Source organism: Tenrec ecaudatus, chromosome 3 (assembly GCF_050624435.1).
Source record: "Tenrec ecaudatus isolate mTenEca1 chromosome 3, mTenEca1.hap1, whole genome shotgun sequence".
Lineage (NCBI taxonomy): Eukaryota > Metazoa > Chordata > Mammalia > Afrosoricida > Tenrecidae > Tenrec > Tenrec ecaudatus.
The window spans coordinates 114,965,215-114,978,768 of record NC_134532.1 but is presented as its reverse complement, the minus strand read 5'-3'; the positions used below and the strand labels follow the sequence as shown (position 1 = coordinate 114,978,768).

General features: G+C 37.8%; 1 protein-coding gene across 3 annotated transcripts in view; it reads right to left on the bottom strand.

Annotated features, from left to right (window-relative positions):
• TBCK (TBC1 domain containing kinase) overlaps positions 1–13,554 on the bottom strand; it is a 197,263-nt gene that overhangs the window by 86,260 nt on the left and 97,449 nt on the right. The gene's annotated exons all lie outside the window — the stretch shown is intronic.

The window sequence follows — 13,554 nt, the reverse complement described above, 5'->3', positions numbered from 1 at the left end:
AGCACTCACTGTTGCCTCTGTTGGGAATTCTCATTTCCTAACTCCCCTCAGGCAGGCATTCCAAAGTCACCTCTTCTATGAAGCTTTCCCTGAATTCTTTTTAAAAATATGATACCTCTTTCCCCTGAATATTTCAAGCCCTTGTTCCTGCTTTCTTACATTTTCATTGTCGTTTCAGAGCTTATCACTAGCCAATATAGCACACAGTATTTATTCTCTTTGCTGTCTATCTCCCACTACAGCATACACTCCATACAGCACAGTGTGCTTTCCCTATAGACATAGCCAGGGCCGAGACAACTCCTTGTCTCAATAGGCACTCCAGTATTTGCTGACAGAATGAGTCAAGTATCCAAAGAAATTAACAGAAGGGATTGACTAAACAGGTGCAAAGAGTCATCAAAGAGATAGTGAAATCATACACTCCCTTGAGAAGTTTCAACAAACATGAAATAATGAGAAAACTGTTCATCTTCTTGGGTAATTTCTTCAAAGATCATTTCTATTAAATAGTAGAAAATATTAAAACAATGAAACATTCAACTCGAGATTTTGTTATATATATTGTTGATAAGCATTATGAAAGATGCTGGTAAATACAAGTTAAATGGAAATATGTGCGAATAACACTTGATAATTATTGATTAAAGTTGAATAAAGCTCTTAAGTATAATATATAACAACTCCTACTAGGGGTTCATAAAAGAAACCCCAGTGAGGCAGTAGTTAAGCGCCTGGCTGCTCATTGACAAGTACAGTGATTCAAACATCCCAGGGGCTCCTTCGGAAGAAAAGAGAAACAACCCTAGTACCCGGCTCCCTTAGGATTACAGCCTAAGACATTCTTCTGCTGTATCGGGTTGATGATGACTCAGAATGTATTCCACAGAGCGAACCTGGTGCTCGTCAGTACAATTCATCTCCTACCAACCAAGCTAGGCTCAGGTGAATAGGAAACACTGTGAGATTATAATGTCTGTTATTCTTTATTTCCCTTTAAAAAACTTAAATCTGAATCCTAAATGATTCCTTATGATATCGATACAGCTTCATAACAATGTCGGAAACACCAAAAGGTCAAAAGATAAATAGTTTTATATAGCAGGTAGGTTTTAACTTTTTCAAATAGTAACTAAGGAATGAAACATGTGATTAAAATAAAAATATATGCATAATTAGTTTAATCAATGTACAGACATTAATAACTATTTTCTGATTTAAACATGAAAAAAGAAAACCACTGAAAAGAACCCATACATTTCCTTTTTCTCCAGGTTGTGAAATTATGTATATTTTATATGGCTTCCTGGTAGTCTGTTAAGAATCAGCTAGGTAAATACTGCCCCCTAGCAATATTAAGAAAGAACAGTAATATTTAAAATTTCATGAACTCTTTTCATTTTGTCTAATAATGCCATGTTTATAACTAATAATAATAATAATAGATGGAAGTTTGGGATTCAGTAAGTTGATTTTGAAGACCAAAATCGTATGGTTTAAAATTCTGCATGTGTGAAAATGTTAAAAAAAAAAAAAAGTTTGCAGAAAAATTAAATGAAAAGATACGAAAAATATCCTCAAATGCCTTACAATCTCAACTATCAGTGAAACTGATTTCAGATATGTAGACTTGTGTATAATGATTTTGTATAATGGATTGTGTATTTAGAAGCATATTTATAAGTATATCACTATAGAGAAGTTCTTTCTAGTTGACTTTCACAATCCATATCCTTATGAGCATCTTCTACTTTCAGTTGACTTCTCCAGCAGTATTTCTGTATTTCAGTTTCTAAAGGCCTCTTGTGTAGAATATTCTGCGCCCATTAGTTTAACTCCCTTCATTATGCAAATGTGTGTGGAACCAATACACAAACATCAGAAGCAGTACAGGTCATCCTGTAATTCCTGAAAGCTTTGAAAGTCTGGATTTGGTGATATGGAAAAGTTACATATCTCCTGGATAAGACAGGAGGGTAGAAAGGGCAGAATCCTCTGTACTGTGAATTGCAGATGCTAATTTTGCAGATTGAGGTTAACTCTTTTCAGGCAAGGAATAAACCAAGGCCACTAAAATATTTGCAGTTGTATAGACTCTCACAATCCATACTCCTCAATCTTTTCTTTGCTTAATTTCTGAAATTTCAATTATTTCTACACAAAATAATTTCTTCTTCTGTTATTCTTTATTATCCCTTTAAAAAACTTAAATATTTAATCCTTTATTATTCCTCATGATATTGATACAGCCACAAGATCCTATAGTCTATGTTCCTTTTATTATCTTTTCACCTAATTTATTTACTATGTTTTTGTAGTTACATATATTATACAATACATCGATAACCTGATAAATTTTTATGTAATTTTGTATAAAAGTACATAGATGTGGTTTACATTGTGCACTGCACTCAAACATTGAAACAATCATCACCTTTTGTAGGCTATATATACATTTATATAGGTTTTTTTCAAGTATTAATTAAAACAACATATCACAACAGATTGGACAAGAGCAGGTATGAGAATTCAGTACAGAGATTGAGAAAATAAGGCAATATCATTCTTCATATTTTTTGTTTTAAATGATAACTATTTTAATAAAAATGTTATTTTTATCAGTAAATATTAACATTTTTATCAGCAAATATTAATAGAAATAATGAGGGTATCATATGTAAAAATGTGCTTTATACAATTGATGTATGTATGGATGTGATAAGAGTTGTATGAGCCCCCAATAAAATTATCTTTAAAAACCCCAGAAAAGACAAGACAATTATTAAAAGATATAGTCCACATTAACCCGGAAAGAACCCCACAGGGGTTCTAATTAATTTTCAGAGTGTAAAGGACCCGCAGACCAAAAGGCAGACCACTGCAGTATGTGGCATTTCCTTTCACCTGTCTTTCACCGAGCACAAGGACACACAGTAGGGACATGCTGGTCAGTTTACCAAATCAGGAAACTTTCTGCTTATATACATAACTTAGTTATGCGCTCGTGCGTTTTCTGCAAGAAGGCCTTAAAATAGAATTTTATCATGCCCCGTGGAATTTGCCTTCTAAATTCAAATCGCTTTTTAAAATAAAGATTCAAGCTCTACTGTGAAGAGACAGAGCTCAACACACCAGACGAGATCCCAGGACGCTGCAGAGGTAGCACAAATGTCAAGCACCTCCTGGTAGCAGCCAGACAGGGCTCTGCTTCTGGGCAGAACCGGTTGGGGGGGACTCCTATTATGGGAGGTTTAAAATAAGGTGGATTTTCCTAACTTTTCCTGGAAGGGCATCTTGATAACACGAAAAGCTTAATGTCAGGCATTTCCTCTTTAAATTTATATATATATATATATTCACATATATTATTATTATTATTAAATTTTTTTTAAAAATCACAGAGTATTGTGTGATGATAAACCCCCGAAGGTTAGAAGCAAAGGAATGTAGTACTTTCTAATGAGTCCTTTACATTTTCTGTTAATTCAAACTAAAGTGATGAATATAACTTTTAAAAATATGAGGGTTGGAGGTACAGGGAATCCAGGGTGGATGATACCTTCAGGACCAAGGGTGTGAGGGATGATGCTGGGAGAGTGGAGGGTGAGTGGGTTGGAAAGGGGGAACTGATTACAAGGAGCCACATGTGACCTCTTCCCTGGGAGAGGGACAGCAGAGAAGGGGGGAAGGGAGACCCCGAATAGGGCAAGATATGACAAAATAACGAGGTATAAATTACCAAGGGCATATGAGGGAGGGGGGAAAAGGGAGGGAGGGGGGGAAAAAAAAGAGGACCTGATGCAAGGGGCTTAAGTGAAGAGCAAATGCCTTGAGAATGATTGGGACAGGGAATGTATGGGTGTGCTTTATACAATTGATGTATGTATATGTATGGATTGTGGTAAGAGTTGTTGGAATCCCTAATAAAATGTAAAAGAAGAAAAGAGAAAAAAATGATTAGGGCAAAGACTGTACAGATGTGCTCTATACAACTGATGTATGTATATGTATGAACTGTGAAAAGAATTGTATCAGCCCCAATAAATTGTTAAAAAAAATGTTAGTGATATTTTAATAACGAGAACATCAGTAGTGCTACTTTTCCTTTCAGATTACAGTTAAGAACAATAGTTTTACTAATAGATCTTGTTTATCAGTGGATTTGTTAGTGTTGTGTGCAACTGTGACAATACGGTCTAAAGGCATACAGAGTGCTGTGCAGGGAGGTCAGATGTTTATAGACATCCCTGAAGGCAATCACTGCCAGACTGCTGTCTACTCCACCCCAGGGGTGGGCCTGCTCCCTGCTGCTGGGGACAATGAATTACATCTCCCTGAAGCTTGGGACCATCAGCTAGGTTCCTGTAGGTGGGGTTTACACCCTACTGCTAAAGGTTCTTATGGCGAGCCAGCTGCCATCCTGACTCTAGGATACACCCATCTTGCCACATGTGTACCCCCAATCCCTCCTCATCCTATTTCTTGGATACCCCTAGATAATCTCCTTCCATTACTGTATTACCTATAGCACAACCCTTTCCTGTGATGTACGTCTTCACCTGTATTTAGGGGGCTTGCATGTCCCAGAGAATATAAAAGCCTTGGTTTGCATTAAAGATTTTCTCTCTCTCTCCATGTGTACCACCAAGAGGGGCTGGGGTGAGCATGCTACCATGAATTGTGTCTGACTCCATTTATTTCAATATTTCTCTTTTATCTCTCCTGCTCTCTATACCTTTATTATAATCTTTACTTATTATCACTGTACAATTGTACCTATTGAGAACCGTAATGATGTGTTAGGGGCTGGCTTCCCCTGGCAGAGTGCTAAGAGAGAATCCTTATAACTCTCCTTAGCCTTAGGACAATTTGCTTGCTGAATGAATTTAGTACTTAAACTAACAACCCAACCCATTGTCCTGACTTCCAATCTGCGACTCTTTCTGGAATCAGTCAGTCTCATCTTTGTCCCACAGGGTGGACGGCGGGTCCGAACCACTGACTTTTGGTCAGTAGCAGAGTATTTAACTACTGAACCAGCAGGGCTCCTTGTTCTCACTTAAAAGGCCTGTATATTTCCAGAAGCAGACACAGGCACCAAAAAACCCACGGTTAATATTTTATTTATCAATGTTCACCTCAATTTTATGAAATACACACTACACACCCTATTTATATGTAAATCACATAAGCATAGAAACATATCTAAGCAGCACATCAGTGCACAATATTCCTAACTGTTCACGCCTCAGCAGCCCTCAGTATTCCGAGTTCTATGACCCATGGCAAGCGGAAAGGAGCCAGGAATCCCAATCTTCTCTGTAATGGGAATCTGTATCTCAGTGATGGAAGATTAATGAGCGCTAGTTTAGTCTTGAGCAGAAAATTCTGTTTGGGATCTCATTATTGAAGTGGTTACCCTTCACCTCGATGAACCCTAACCTCTATTGTTAAAGACAGCTGAAGTTGCTGAGATAATTACTTTGTTAGTAGAATACTGAAAACAATAATTTGAAAAATAAGCAAAAGCACACGGACAAAAAATGAAATACAACTACAGCATGTGATTAAGTTATAAAACTGTTAGAAATTATTAATCTCCATTTCATCATATTCTTCCCCTGCTGTTTGCTGAAAAAAATCTGTATTAAAATATTAAAGAGTTTTCAATACTAAATTTCAAATAACATCTGAAAAATTTTTATACTGTCTGCAAACTTTAGAAATAGGCCAACCACAAAAAATCAAACAAATAACAAAACATCAAAATAATCAAATAAGCAGATCACAATAAAAGGATAAAATATTTAAAAAAACAAATTTTCTATTAATATTTCCACTTTCTTCCTAAACAGCTCTTTTGGTGCACTCTATTTAACAAGAGGATAGTTGTAGACAATTGAATTTGAACAAATTAAGAACTATAGTCTTTCATTTGTCTTAAGATTCCCAGTGTGAAAGTACTGTTCACTAGCAGGCGTTTGGGGCACATGCATGGAGCATTTTATTCTCATCATGATTAGGGAACTAAGGCTGGAAATCAGTGGCCAGGGCCTGGGCTGTTCAGCATTTGCCAATGCTGGAATTTATTTAAGATTTTATTGTAAATTAGGTGGCGTAGCCAAAAATTTTTCAATGGTAATAAATTAGAAACATAAGAGAAACCCCTTTGTGCTACTCTTCAATTCTTTCTTTTTAAATGTATGTTTTATGCTTTCTATGGTTTCTGCCCTTTGCCTGTCTGTCAATTTGTTGTCCTGTGATCCTTGTGCGCTCTGTGAAGCTAGAAGCTGTTCCACTGACATGTCAAATACCCACAGGGCCATGTACAGCCGACAAGTTTCGGTGGGGTGCTGAGAGTAAGTGTTTAGTTAGATTGAGGTAAGGCTGACTCCTTACAAATTCCATACAGTTTTAAAGTTGCAGTTCACAGCCAAGCCCGTCACCACAATGCTGCCATTGCTCCTTGTCCTGGCATATTTCTTCAAGAGCCCCTACTTTTCCAACTGATTTGTACAGTCACAGTTCTCCCATATCAAGTTCAATTTATGGGAATGTGCATCTTACCAGTTTATAGTAATATCACTGAATAAATTTCTCTTGGTTAAATACTTGACTGGACTATACATTTTATCTCGCTTTGGACCAATGTAATTAAATTGTTGTGCTTATTTTTAGAAACACCATGTAGGTAGATTTAAAATAAAATAATATCTGAAAATATCTTTTAAGAGACCATTTACATAGCTTTCATTCTTCCTGTGTTCTGCTTTTCTGCCATCACAGGATATGTTGCTTTTTCCTGGTGCTCCCCAATTTCCCATCTACTTTTTATTAGTTTAGAAGTTATGCATTTTCTTTCTAGTCTCATAGTGTACAATTAAATTTCTGTCATTCATTAAGACACAATTCTCCATGTGCCATTTGTGTATCTGCCTTTTTTGTAAGCAGAGGCAATGAATGCTCTTTATTCTGAACTACCTTTCCTAGATCCTTGGATTAAAACAAACAAACAAACAAACAAACAAACAAACACAGTTTGGCAGATACATGAGGTGGCCCACCTTCCAAATGGAATTTTTTCTTTCAAAGCTATGTATTTAAATATATTTTTCCAAAACAACCTTATCACCTTCAAAGTACTCTCCATTACATTAATACATTTGTCAAATCTGCGATTCCATTATTGGAAGCATTTTTCTTCACCTCTTCTATGTCGTCAAATCGCTGTGCTTTCGTATCATTCTGCATTTGCAGAAACAAAAAATAGTCTTGGAGCAAGCCAGGTGGTAAGGTGTGTGGGACGAGAGAGATATGCTGGTTTTTGCCCAAAACTGGCACACTGGCTGCTTGAGCAGGCACATTGTTGCGGTGGCAAAACCAGTCCCACTGACTGCCTCAAATGAGGCCTTTTTATTGACACATCATTACACATTTTTTTTCAGAACCTCTAAATATAAAGCTTGATAAAAAGTCTGACCTGGTGGAACAAATTCCAAATGTACTATCCCCCATGTATATAAAAAAAGAAGCATTGTCTTGATCTTTGATTTCACTTGATGAGCTTTTTTTTGGGAGAGGTGGCAATGGCACTTTCCATTGCCTTGACTGATGTTTGCTTTCAAGGTCTTAAGAATGGGATCATGTCTCCCCACCAGTATTGACCTTGAAAAAAAGATCTTAGTCATTGCAGAGCTGTTCTTTCAAAGCACGGTAAGTTTGAAGTAGATACTCTTTTTCCTGGTCAATTATAACCTGAAGCACAAGTATCGCAGTGATCTTTCTCATTCCCAAATATTCCATTAAAATTTGCTGAACCAAGCTCCAAGACTGTTCAGATAAGTTTCCCATCTCTTCAATGGTCCATCATTTGTCTTTGATCACAAGTGCATGAATTTTGTTGACAGTTTCATCCATTCGGGAAGTTGAAAGACAACCAAAATGAGGTTTGGCATTAATTGACATTTCAACTTCTTTGAAATGAGAAAAACACTTGTACACTTGAGTTTTTCCAATAGCATTGTCCCTGTAAGATGTTTTCAACATTACAGCAGTTTCTGTAGCATTTTTCCCAAGCAGAACACACAATTTCACAGCTGGACCCTGTTCTCTTAAATCATCCATCACAAAAAATTAGCTTCAAATGAAACTGCTTTTACATAAAAAAAAATGTATTGTGACCAGAGAACCTTCCCAGATGATGCCACTGGGTGCACTAACTCAGAGAGAGTTGCCTGATTCTTGCCTATTGGTAAAAATGCATACTGTGAAAGCTCTGTCCTCCTAACCCACCAAGTCCCAAGGATAATATTCCTGCTCAGAGCAGACAATGCACAGAGAGGATCATAGGGCCGACCCCAACACATTTATATATATATAATGAGAAGGGAATAGAACTATGTACTCATATCTACATGTTAAGAATTAAGGTTGCAGATGGACATTGGGATTCGACTCAAGTACTCTTACAATACAAGAACACTTTGTTCTATCAATCCGGCATTCTGAGATGCTCAGCTACCCGAAATGATAGCTGAAGACAAAATAGATGCATAAGTAAATGTGGTGAAGAAAGCTGATGGTGCCAGAATATCAAAAGATACAGCATCTGGAGTCTTAAAGGCTTGAAGATAAACAGGCGGCCATCTAGCTGAGATGCAACAAAGTCCACATGGAAGAAGCACGCCAGCCTGTGTGTTCATAAGGTATCAATGGGATCATCAGGTACTAGGCATCAAAGACCCAAAACAAAATCATACCCAAGGTGAATGGGGGAGGAGACCATGGAGTGGAGACCCAATGCCCATCTGTAGACAATTGGGCATCCTCTCACAGAGGGGTCACAGGGAAGAGATGAGCCAGTCAGGGTGAACTATAGCACCGATGAAACACAGAACTTTCCTTTATCTCTTTGGTGCTTCCTTTACCCACTATCATGACCTCAATTCCACTTTACAAATTGGATTAGAGCAGAACAAGCACACTGCTACAGGCAACAGCCCGCAACACAGGGAATCCAGGATAGATAACACCCCCAGGCCAACAGTGAGAGCAGACATACCAGAAGGATTAGGGGAGGGGTGAGGAGAAAGGGGGAACTTATCACAAGGATCAACCTATAGCTCCCTCTCAGGGGGACAATGGAAGAGTGGATGAAGGGCAACAGAAGGCGATGTAAGATATGAAAATAATAATCTATAACCTATCCAGGGTTCATGAGGGAGGGTGGGTGGGGGAGAGAGGGGGAAAGAAATGGGGACCTGAAATCAGGGGCTCAAGAGGGAAGAGAATGCTTTGAAAATGATGATGGCAGCAAATGTGCTTGACACACTGGATAAATGTATGGATTGTGATAAGAGATGTAAGAGCTCCCAATAAAATTATTTAATAAAAAAATGAAAAAGAAAAGAAAGCTCTATCCTGTAGAGCTTTTTCCAGTTTTTTAATTTTTTAAATTCTTTTTCTGGATTTTCACAGATTCTTTGTCTGTAGGAAAGGCAAAATTTACTTACAGAATTGAAAGAAAATAGTATACCTCTCCCTTCAGAACAAAAGGAAGCCATGCTTATGGACCACTAAAAAAAATCCAATTTCCCAAACTCAGGGTTTCCCTGCAATGTATTTCCTGCAGATGTGTAACAACGGGGCCATAGGTGTTACTTTCATGGGACTTTAGAAAAAGAGAAAGTAACACACTTATACCAATCGCTATAGTGTTTTGTTCAGGAAGTGATAAAGTCCTTTTTTTAATTACCAAGCTTCTTTGATGATTTTTCAACTTTATAGAGGGAAGACTATGAGAGGATACAACCCTGTAGCACACCTTTCCTGATTTCAAACCATGCAGTTCTTCCTTGGTCTGTTTGAATAACTGTCTCTTGGGCCATGGACAATTTCTGCATGAGCACAATGAATTGTTCTTGAATTCTCACTCTTCTCAAGGTTATCCATAATTTGTTATAAACCACATAGTCAAATGCCTTGGCTTTCCGCCAAGATCCATCTGACTTTAACAATGACATCCTTTGTTACACTTTATCTTAGGAATCCAGCCTGAACAGCTCCCTGTTCACACTGCTGCAACTGTCATTGGACGATCTTCAGCAAAATTTTACTTGCATGTAAAATCAGTGATATGTTCTTTAATTTCAGTGTTCTGCTTGATGCTCATCTACGGGTAAAAATGCATACTATGAAACCTCTGTCCAGCAGAGCTTTTTTCCCATTAAATTTTTTTTAAATTCATTTTTTGGATTCTTTGTCTATTCCAGGTCGATGGCTACAGAGCTGTTTTCCAAATTTCCTGGCATAGACCAGTGAGTGCTTTCAGTGCTTCAGCAACTTGATAAAACATCTTACTTGGTATTCCATCAATTCCTGGAGTCTTGCTTTGGGGTGATGCTTTCAGTATAGCTTCAACTTTTCCTTCAGTACCATTAGTTCTTGGTCATATGCTACCTTCTGAAATGGTAGAACGTTCACTAGTTCTTTTTGGTACAGTGATTCTATGCATTCTTTCCATCTTGATTGTTATGGTTGACTCCATTTTAGAAGGCAACACTTCCTCAGTCACCTACGGTGTCCCTCCCAACCTGACTTCCAGCACTATATCTGACAATGTTCAGCTGCTATTCATGAGATTTTGGATCTGACAATGTATACCACTGTTATTTATAAGGTTTGTGGTGGCTAATTCATCAGAAGTGGACACTCTATTATTTCTTTATAGTGTGTTCTAAGGCTGGGAGTTTTTGCACAACAACCTAACAGCCAAGTGGCTGTTTGTATGCATAGACATTGTTGTTGAAATAAGCCATCAACTCTGTCCTGATGCATAGGGACCCCCACATACAACAACAGGAAGCCATGATTGGTCCTGGGCCACCCCCATAATTATTTCTATGCCTGAGTGCACTGTTGCATCCACTGTGTCAATCCATCTTGATGAGCGTCTTCCTCGTTTTCACTACCCCTCTTATCAAGTATGATGACATTCTCCAGTGACTTGTTTCTCCTAACAACATATCCAAAGTATGTAAGATGAAGTCTCACATCATTGCCTCTAAGGAACAGTCTGGTGGTACTTTGTTGAAGATAGATTTGTTGGTCCTTTTGGCACTCCATGGTACTTTCAATGTTGTTCGCTAGGACCACAATCCAAATGCATTGATTCTTCTTCAGTCTTCCTTATTCAGTATCCAACTTTCACATGCAAATGAAGCAATACAAAAAAATACCATGTGTTGTGCCAGGTGCACCTTAGTCCTTAAAGTAATATCCATAACAGTTTACACTTAATTCTGAGTTCTCAATTACATTCGACCGAATGACTATTGTTAAACCACTACCAAGCAGTTTTGATTAGTTTAGCGGAATTGTATGCTTTTGTATCAGAGAGTGTAAAATCTTTTGCTTTGTTAATTTTCTTCAATATTCTTTTGGCTGGTGCTACAATGGCTAAAGAACCAGCTTGACTGAAAGGCTGGCAGCTGGAACCATCAATCCACTATAGGGAGAACAATGTGACAGTTTGCTTATGTAAATGTTTATAGTTTTGGAAACACTATGTGGAAGTTCTATTCTAGTCTATTAACTCACTGCTATTGAGTTGATCGTGACGCTATAAGGCAGTGTGGTACTGCCCCTGTGGGTTTCTGAGACTGAACCTCTTCATGGGAGAAGACTGAACACACTCCATGGAGCGCCTGGTGGTTTTGAATTACTGTCCTTGTGGATCACAGTCAAATTCGTACCCATTAAGCCACCAGGGGTTGCCATTCTATTCTAAAGTTGATATTAGAATCAGAATTGATTTTATGGTAGTGGGTATTTTTGGAATTTTAAAATCATGTAATTTAAAAATAGAGATAATTATATATTTTTTCTGATTTAAGCATTTTTCTCTTTGATATCTTATTGTTCTGATGAGGACATCCAGCACAATGTTAAATAAGAGTGATGATAATGACAATGAGCATTCTTTTCTCATTCTTGTTCTAAAACGTAAGGCTTTCATTTTTTTTTTCACTGAGGATGATGTTGGTTTTGCATCAAAGCTAAACAGTCACTGCCACCAAGTCGATTTCCATTCACAGCAGCCCTCCAGAACAGAATAGAGCTCCCCTCTGCGTTTCCAGGACAGTGAAGCTGTACTGGAGCAGAGCAGCTCCCCTCTCTCCCATGGTTTTCCATAAAATCCCTGAATCATGTTGAGAAACGCCCCTTCTCTTCTCTTTAGAGTTTGCTAAGAGTTTTTAATCAGGAAATGGTGTTGAACCTATTGAATGCCTTTTATGTATTAATTGTAGTAATCACCTGCTTCTTCTTTATTTATGTGGTGCGTGCGTGACACTAATGGATTTTCTAAAGTTGAACCACTCTTTGTGTCTTGGTATGAGTCCTACTGCCTCATGGTAAATTATTTTTCTGGGATGTTGACTAGAGTTTTATTGAAAAATATTATGTCTATGTTTACAAGGGATATTGGTCTGTAATTTTACCTGCTTTGTGTTCTCTTAGCCAGCTTCCGTATCAGGGTGATGTTGGCTTCACAGAAATAGTTGGTAATATTCCCTCATCTTTTCCTTTTGGAAGAGACTGAATAGGATTGGTGTCAGCTCTAGTTTGGTAGAACTCTCCTGTGTAGTCTGCTGGTTCTACTCATTTTTGTTGTTGCTTGTGGTGGTAGTTTTGGTGATGGATCTTCAAACCCATTTTTATAATGGATCTGTTTAAATTGTCTACCCACATATCTTAGTCCAGGCAGTTAGTGACTCCAGTAATTTGTCCATTGCATGCAGGTTTTCAAAATTTCTGGGTACTATTTCTCATAGTAACTTATTACAGATTGCCTTATCTTTCAGATTGGTTTTAGGTTAAAATTTTATTTCTTAATTTGGTTATTAGTTTACTCCCATTTTTTGAAAAAAAATTAATCAAACCAGTAGTACATCCATTTTGTTGATCCCTCTGAAGAACTGCTTTCTGGTTTTGTTTATTTTACTTCTATTTTTTCCTTCTTGATATAAATTTCATATATCTATGATATTAGATAGATATAAAAGTACCACTGGTTTTGCTTTTTTCAGAGAATCCAGCTGAACATAATGAGTCAGAATCTACCCAGCAGCAGTGGGCTTGGAATCGTTGATATCTCTTACTAAGAACTACTAAAAGGCACTCAGATTTGTTTTCAGTGCTGTTTGAGGAACTTTGGAAGCTTGATCTCTGTGGTTAGCTGGTCACAGATATGGATGGAAAGTACTAACGGGGCTCAATTACCCCATGGCAGAGATGAGGTGTTCTCTGTGTCTTTCATTTTTGGGATCCCCTGCACGTGTTCCCTCATGGTGTCCAGCTGTTGGTAAGGAGTTGGCCATTTCCCTTTGTTCTCCACCCATCACAAGTATTCAAAGCGCCTACTGCAGATTTACTTCCTCCCAGTCTTAGGGCCTGTCCATTTCAGATCTGAAGGACATTCACCAGTCACAGCATGCGAGTCTCTTCATTCCCTCTCCAGTGTGGGGCCTGTGAACAAGTACATACAATCTGCAC